Source organism: Gorilla gorilla, chromosome 16 (genome assembly GCF_029281585.2).
Source record: "Gorilla gorilla gorilla isolate KB3781 chromosome 16, NHGRI_mGorGor1-v2.1_pri, whole genome shotgun sequence".
Classification (NCBI taxonomy): domain Eukaryota; kingdom Metazoa; phylum Chordata; class Mammalia; order Primates; family Hominidae; genus Gorilla; species Gorilla gorilla.
This window is the reverse complement of record NC_073240.2, coordinates 38,767,501-38,775,912: the sequence shown is the minus strand read 5'-3', so window position 1 is coordinate 38,775,912 and position 8,412 is coordinate 38,767,501. Positions and strand designations below refer to the sequence as shown.

The 8,412-nt window shown below is 37.9% G+C and overlaps 1 long non-coding RNA gene across 1 annotated transcript in view; it reads right to left on the bottom strand.

Moving 5' to 3' along the window:
- Nucleotides 1–4,845: 4,845 nt before the first annotated feature.
- The window catches only part of LOC109023384 (uncharacterized), a 22,479-nt gene continuing 18,912 nt past the window's right edge, over nt 4,846–8,412 (bottom strand). Inside the window, exons 3-4 of the long non-coding RNA XR_002002755.3 lie at nt 7,226–7,341; nt 4,846–5,037 (exon numbers count right to left, since the gene is read on the bottom strand). This is a non-coding gene — a long non-coding RNA (uncharacterized lncRNA). The remainder of the gene's footprint in view (nt 5,038–7,225; nt 7,342–8,412) is intronic.

Sequence of the window (8,412 nt, the reverse complement as noted above, 5' to 3'; positions counted from 1 at the left end):
CAGGCATAAATAGGTGAAGGGCCATTAGCTTATAGAAAACGATAATCGAAGACAACAAAACAGTGTTATCCTGGGGGCTTAAAGAAATTAAACTGAGCATTGGATATGGTCATCAATAGGACATTTCCCTTTCTTGTCTTTTCTGACTTCTCTATCCAACCACAGGCTTTCATCATTGAGAATGAAGTAGCCAGAAGGGATAATTACCAGAGATAATAACTTATCTTTGATTTTAAAACATTAAGGAATTTTTATTAAGATTTATTAATAAATACATTTAATTTAGTTTGATTAGAATTATAGCTTTAGCTTGGCCTAAAACTGCTCCACCTTTCTAGGATCCTCCCTTCAGTTTTCTGACTCTTGGGCCACATGTGTATTTAGTTCTGTGACAAAGAGCCCTGGCTCCTTCAGGCACGATGCCCACAGCATCAAGGTTAGAGGCGATTATAACTGATATGGGTTGCAGTCTGTCCCTGTCCTTGTAAATTCCGGATTGTACTTGCTCACTCCTACTTTCTATCTTATCTTCTCTTCCTGAAGACCCATGCTGTGGACTTCAAGCTCCAGCATCAGGCACAAAGACAACAGCCTTACAAAGACTTTTTAACCAGCCCCCATTGTGTAAGTTCAAATCCATAATAAATCCACTCCTCCCAAGCAAAACACACACACACACACACACACACACACACACACACACACACTTCCTAATGGTTTTGCTTCTCCGATTGAATTAATATTACTAATATTAATGTTGTTATGCAGATATCAAAGACCTAGGTAGGATTGTCTCAAGCTCTATTCATTCCCTGTAGAAGTCCAAAGTCCTCCCTAAGTTTTCTCCAAATTCTGTGAAGTCCACATTTTCATGGTCATTTTTGGCACATCTAATTTGCACAAAAGACCCTACAAAGCACTTGTGAGTATAATGTATTTATTAAAATTTTTGGTGGCATGAGCAGACAGAAGTGCAGTTCATGTTGAAACAAAAGTAATTTCAAATTTAACTTGACTCATCTTTATTTGTAAAATGTTTCTCCACTATCCCATCCTTAGCGAATAGATACCCTTCCCTCATCCTATAAAATCCCCAGCTTCACAACAGCTCCTTGGTGCCTCTCTCCTTCCCCTTTTTCTCTTCTGCTTTCTGTTTCTCCCAATACTCCCATCCTCTTGTTTTCAAGTGCAGAGAAGCTTAACTATCTTTCTTTTCTTTTATGCTAAGATTATTGTGGGTGTACGTCCATGTCCTCAGGATCTAACCTTCTATTCCCGATGGCTATTTTTCCAAGTCAAATACTGTTGCAATAGTTAAGAAAACAAAAATGTTGCCTGGTTACAATGGTAACAGGAGCAGGAAGCATACATTTAGTGCTTACTATGATCCAAACTCCAAGGGCTCTTTATGTCTTGTCTTGTGAGATTCCTACAAAAATTCAGTGAAGCCTGGCATTATGAGTCCCATTTTAACAATCTTGAAATTAGATCATAGAAAGTAAAAAAAACACAAAAGCAACTACAAAACCTAATATTTATTGAGTTCTTATACATCAGGCACTGTTTTAAGCACTAAATGTGTTTTGTTTTTAAACTGACTCTTCACAACTCTACTAGTTAAAAAAATTATCCCCATTTTACAGATAAAGAAACTGAGACACAAAATTAGGCAATTTTCTCACAATAAATAAAAAGTGGTACTGTGTATGGAAACCAGGCTGCTTGAATCTGGAACTCAGAATACCATTTGAGAAGGTAAGAAGGTGTTTAAATGTTTCTCATGTAGTCAGTTTCCTAACTCAACTTCATGACACCTTTCCTGGCTGACCGAATATTTCAACCATCCTTACGTTTTATATTTTTCATCCCTGTTTAATTTTTTCTCCATGGTACTTAATACTGACACATATTTTACTTATTTTTTTTTTTTAAATTTTCTGTCCCCACTACCAGGATGTAAACTCCGTGAGGGCAGGGACATTTCTGTCTGTTTTACTCACGATTGCATCTCCAGGGCTGATAGGAATGCCTTTCACATAGTAGAAGCTCAATAAGTAGTTACTGAAAGAATCAATAAATGAATATATGCATGTATGAAAAGCTGCTTACACAGAGGACAGGGCCTTCTTATTAGGTTTTGCAGATACGTCAGGAAAACCCCCTTTGAATGGAGTTTGAAAAGGCTCTAAATTGGTGGGCTTTAAATGTGATCAAACTCATGTTGGGAGACCTTCAAATACTGTGCTCATTTTCAGGCCACCTCATGTTCCATTCTCTTCTCTGCCTCCCCTAGGTGTATATGTTTAAATCTCTCCATCCTGGTTTAACAGCCTTCTCTGTGGGCCTATTCTCTAGAAAATTCTTTGACTTGCCAGTTTACTTTTCCCATTTATAAGATGGAGATAATTTTACTTCTAACAACTTCAGCAGGATTTGGAAGAGATCATTGAGATGATAGGAAACAAAATAAAGTATTGAATCTTGGGAAGACTCTGGCTATAGAAACATAAATGAAAATTAAGATAAAATCCTTTTAAAAAATTATTGTTAGAAATTACCTAGCATGTAAATTTAGAATTTTTTTGTGTTTGTTTAATGAGGAAGTTACTTTTTCAGTTTGATTTTCTATTTAGGTTGGTAAAATGTATTAAAATTGTATCATGAATTAACAGCAAAGATAATATCTACTTATTAATTCAACAAACATTATCAAACATTTTTTATGCCAGACACCATTTTAGTATTAAAACAGCAAAAATGTCAGTGAGAAAAACAGAACCCTGGATTCTTGTATCATTCACAGAGAGATGTTTTTTAGAGATTGGTTATTGTATTAGCTTGTTAGGGTTGCCATAACAAAGTACCACAGACTGGGTGGCTTAAACAACAAAAACTTAGTTTCTCACAATTTTAAAGGCCAGCCACCTGAGATCAAGTTGTCATCAGGATTGGTTTCTCCCGAGGCTTCTCTCTTAGGCTTGTAGGCGGCCATCTTCTTTTTCTGTCTTAATGTGATCTTTCCTCTGTGCCCATCTATGTCCAGATTTCCTCTTCTTATAAGGATATCAGTCGTTGAATTAGAGCCTCACCTCAATGACTTTGTTTTAACTTCATTGCCTCTTTAAAGCCCTATCTCTGAATACTGTCACATTCTGAGGTACTGGACATTAGGGCTTCAATATATGAATTTTTGTGAGGACACAGTTTAGCCCATAGTACTTCTTGTATTGCCAAACTCTTTGGGTTTCATTTTAGTTGTTTAAAATAACAGTGGTGCTTTCTATACATACCTGTTATTAACACATCAGTGGTTTTCTTTCTTTATGAGTATTGCAACTAGGTGGAAATAAACCTAGCTTTGGGAGTGACAGTAATATTATCAGAGGTCCTAGATGGACCAGACTTTGATCAGCATTACACAAACCCACCTAAATGGACAAGGGAACTGTTTTCTAAGATTTAAGCTTTTTGGAAAATGAGTATTGCACAGCTGAGCATTTCTTAAGGGGACTACTAAAATTACTGGACCATACTAAACTTTTGACTAGATGGAATTCAAAGTTAATTTTCCTCTGGCCAACCAATGTGTAGAAACTTGGAAGACAAGTTACAGGCAAAATAGAGGAGTTAGATCCCAGCACCATCATTATTGTTGTCAACATCATTTTTACCATGTCACAGTGGGTGCTTTTACTGTCTTTTCCTCTCCTTGTTCTATTTTCTTCCCAACAAGTTTGTGAACTGCTTGTGGGTAGGAAGTAGTTTAAGACTGTTGTCCATGTCCATTTATGCTTTGCATGATGCTGGGCACAGAGCCGGGGCTTGGTAAGCACTCACTGACCAACTGCAAGCTGTTTGCTGAGCCTGACAGTCAGAGGAATGGTGGTGGAAGAAGGATAGTAGGGAAGGGGATAGTTGACTGGCATGGCACAGCGAAGAGTGAATCTGTAGGTGGTTATGGCACTCTTGGCCTTGATCCAGCTATTGATGGAAGTCACTATGGAGTTCTGATGAGAAGAAAGAGATGATTTTGTAGCTGCATGAAAAATGAGCTTCAGAGCAGGATTTCTCCAGTTTTATGAAATACAGACTTGTCATGATCTGCAAAGGATGTGAATTATTAGTTTCTCCTCAGCTTTAATCCACACATCACCATAGAAAACGCAAATGGTGGCGAGTGGGTAGGGAGAGAAGTGGGATCAAAACCGAGTTTCCACTTATTTCCTCTGACAATGGTTATAGTAAAACATTCTGATTAGGAAAAGATTAATCTCTGTTTGCAAAATTAAAAAGAAAACAAAAAACATGTGGAAAATATTATGTTGATGCATGTTTTGCTGAACAGATGGTGACGGTCCACAAACTTCTCAAGGATTTCCCTTCGAGGATGAAAGGAGAGCATTTTAATTTGGCTGAGTAACCTGGAGTCACTGAATCTGTTATGATCTTGTCTGTCTCTTCTTACGGAAATCCTCTTTATTGCCAAATTATGGATTTTTCTTCCAATAATTTTTAACAAATTACTTTAATCTGGAATACCCAATTGGCACACAAATGTGATGTTTCTTTTTCTGCTAGTTTAGTGTTTTTCCACAGGGAACACCTTATCTTTGTATTTTACATATTTATGATTCTCGTTTTGAGTCCCTGAAAGCACATCAGCTATAATGTGGACTGGCCACTTATTCAAATATTTGTTTTACAGCTGGGGAAACCGAGGGCTGGAGGCTTCTGTGACCCTCCTCAACATTTCACAATGAGTCACAGCTGAAGAAACATTAGAAATGGATTTCTTGACTCTGAAGTCATTGACCTTTCACTAGCCTTTTTAGAAACTGTGATTCTTGATGTACTTGAACCTATTTACTTGTGTATTTTCTTTTTTTGTGCTCTCTCTCCTTTTTGAAGAGTCTAAAGAAGACATAGGGAAGAGATTTTCCCGTAGAGATCCCCCTGATTGCTGGTTTCCTTTGAAATGAAACCACAGCTTTTCAAGTAGAACTTCGCAGAGGTTTATAAGAGGAGTCTGCTACACAGCTGGAGGAGGAAGAGGAATGATTGGTTATTAATTTAGCACTGTCCTTATGTCATCAGTCATTTCTTCTATCAGAGGACATTTTCTTCACTAGAAAAGAAAAAAACGTTAAAATTAAGGACAGCAAGCAGCGGCTGTTTACCATTGATTGAGGTTTGGAGACAGGTGTTTAGGATTTTATTTACTCTGCTGCTCCCTAATGACTGCCCTCCTGTTTCTTCTTTTTCTGAAAAAACTTTTTTTTTTTTTTTTTTTTTTTTTTTCTGAGACAGGATCTCATTCTGTCACCCAGTGCTGGAGTGCAGTGGTCTGATCACAGCTCACTACAGCCTTGACCTCCTAGGCTCAAGCGATCTTCCCACCTCAGCCTCCTGAGTAGCTGGGACAAGAGGCATGCACCACCACACCCACCTAATTTATTTTTATTTTAATTATTTTTGTAGAGATGGAGGTCGCAGTGTGTTGCTTAGGCTGGTCTCAAACTCTTGGGCTCAAGCTATCCTCCTGCTGCGACCTCCCAAAGTGCTGGGATTACAGGCTAGAGCCACCGCACTGGGCCTAAAAAACAAAAAACAAAAAGAAAAATCTGAACATATCTGTCCTCTATCTAGACTCATCTAGACTGCCTCCATGAGATAGGTGGCCTTACAGCGATCCAAGTGAATCTGGGCCCGTCTTGTTGATGCTGAGGTTTGGTACCTGGTGCTGATCAGGGAGAGATGACTTTAATCTGCATTGATTTGTAATTCCAATGTACTCCAAACCTCTGAATAGGCCTGGAGACTGTCACCTGGAGCTGCACTAGCTGGCTGATTCTTCTTTCCCTTATTTAATGATCCTTATGGATAATTGGAAGGTTGTCCTAAATACAATGGCCACTCTTCAATTATTGTACACATACCTTTGGTCTTTATTTTCTGTTTTTATTTCTTCTCTCAAATATTCTTGCATACATTCACACTTTACTCCTATAGTCTCTACTGCAATTCATTGCTTAAAGCTTTCTAACACCAGGAGTAAAAGAAGAAAGAAATGTTCTGCTGCTATTAACATGAGCAGCTCAAAATAAATTTGGAGTGTGAGTGTATTAAAATCCAAACACTCTTATGAATCTTTCTTTCCATCTCCAATTTAGAGTGAAATGTCAAGAAGAAACGAGGAGAAAAATAGTTGATTTATTAAGTAGTTAAGTAATGCAAGGTGGTTTGCACAGATCATCTCATTTAATCCTCACAACCCTGTGAAGTGATTACTATTATTAGCCTCATTTTGCAGACGAAGGGACTATTAGCTTGTCAGCTCTACTGAGGCAGTACTCTCATCTTTGTATCCCAGGGCCTGGCATGTGATCCTTAGCTCAGTGTTTAATAAGTAATTAATGAATGAGTGGCTGAATTCTCCCCAAATTTATCCATTTTGACCCCTGGATCTTTATCACACCTAGCTTTTCATTTCCACCTTGCCTTTGAAGTCTTTCTTTCCTCCTTCACTATTTTCCGTTTCTCACCTCTTTCCAAAAAGAGCTTGAGGTGATTCACAAATATATACATATGTATAAATATACATGTATTATTCAACACTATAAAAAAGAAATGAGGCAATCAGGGAGAGTTTGCACATGTTATTTTTTCGTCTCAGATTTAGCTTCACTTGCCTTGACAAAGAGATATCATTCAAGGTTTTTACTGCGGATTTTCTTACATTTAGACTAAATATATAAGTTGGTTTTCAAAGGTGCTGGCCACATATACTGTTCCCTTGTGTTGATATTTCAATGTCTTATGTCACCTGAGATGGCTTTGGTGAAACATTTCTAGCTGTCCTTCATACTACCCAGTTGCCAGTCAAAAATTAAGCAACTTATATGGGGTCAAAGTTTCAGGTAATTTACCCATCAGATGGTTGTGTGTTTTCAAGCTGTGCTCCAAAGATCTCTGAAAGTTCCATAGAGTTAAGTCAGGACAAACTTGGAGGATAAATTAAGCTCAGACATTGAATAGGGCTCTGGGTTCCATGTCTTTACTTCAAGCACAGAATCTTTATTTTTATCCTTTTTGTATTTGGGTTCTCTTTTGAAAATTTATTTTCAAAATAAGGATAAAAAGCCACAACTCTACCACTTTATTCCATTTTTATTCATGTCTCATTAAATGTCCAAATCATTAGACTAAGTCCAACATCATGTATTACCTAGTTCTGTTTTCTTTAGAAGCTTTGAAAAATCCATTTCATCCTCTTCCCTTTTATTCAGTATTCAAATATATGCTGACTCTGTAATTTTTCTGTGTCATCTTTTTAATGCCTGGCTTAAAAAAAGAAGACATGCAAGTGAAATCAAGAAATGACTCAGAGGCCAACATTTATTTAAGGAATTCCTGAGAATGGACTATGTGGTCTGCAGAGACATATGCACATTATACATAATGCGCTTGGGCTCTCTAAGGTAACTGGAGGTCTTAAAGGCGTAAAATCTAAATATCTTGAAATTAAAACAAAACTCCAGAGCTGCTCCACTTTTAGGTATCAATGGCTCCTGTCTGAAAGGAATTGAATTTGAGTGCTTTTGTGTTGGTCCTGAGGACGAAGGTATTGGTTTCTTAGAAAGTCCATCTATGGTAAAGTATCGCTTCCCTCCCTCTGGTCGACAGTCTTGTGTCTCAGTCCTCTTTGTCTCAGGTAATTGATTAGGTTGTCAGTACTTTGCAAATATCTAGCTTAGCCCCAAATACCAATTGCTGTCCACTTGTTTCCTTCCATTTAATTCTCTTGTCTTAAACAACCAACATAGTTTAATTAACCTCATCTTGACTTGCGACAAACTATAAATAAGCTATATTTTCCATGGGTTCCTAGAAGGTCCAGGGCAATAGACTTAGGGACACCCCTGGGAGTTTTATAGCAAGATAACATGGAACCTGTGAGGACAAACAAAAAACAAAAACCAAACTCCATGGTGAGAATAACTAGATTCGGGGAAAACAAAAACAACAAAACAAAACTCCAGAGGGATATGAACTTGCAGCCTGTTTGGGCAACAGGTTCCTAGTTACACATTTTTCAAAACTGTAAAAATTAAGCAAGAAACTCCTTCCACATTGTGGACTATATATACTAGCAAAACCAGCTGTAAAAGCATTTTGAAACTTAGGTTTGGGGTGGAGAGAGAGAAGAGTGTGTGTGCACACACGAGGGTGTGTGCGGGTGTGTGTGCAAGTGTGCGTGTGAGCATGTGTGAGGTGGATTACGAGAGGAGTGAGAGAGAAGACGGTGATAACTTTTAAGAGGATGATTTGGAAAGTGGCCTGCATGTTAATTAATCTTTAGAAAAGTGCTGAGCCCTGGAAAGTCCCAGACAGTGGAATCTAGCTAAGTTTAGC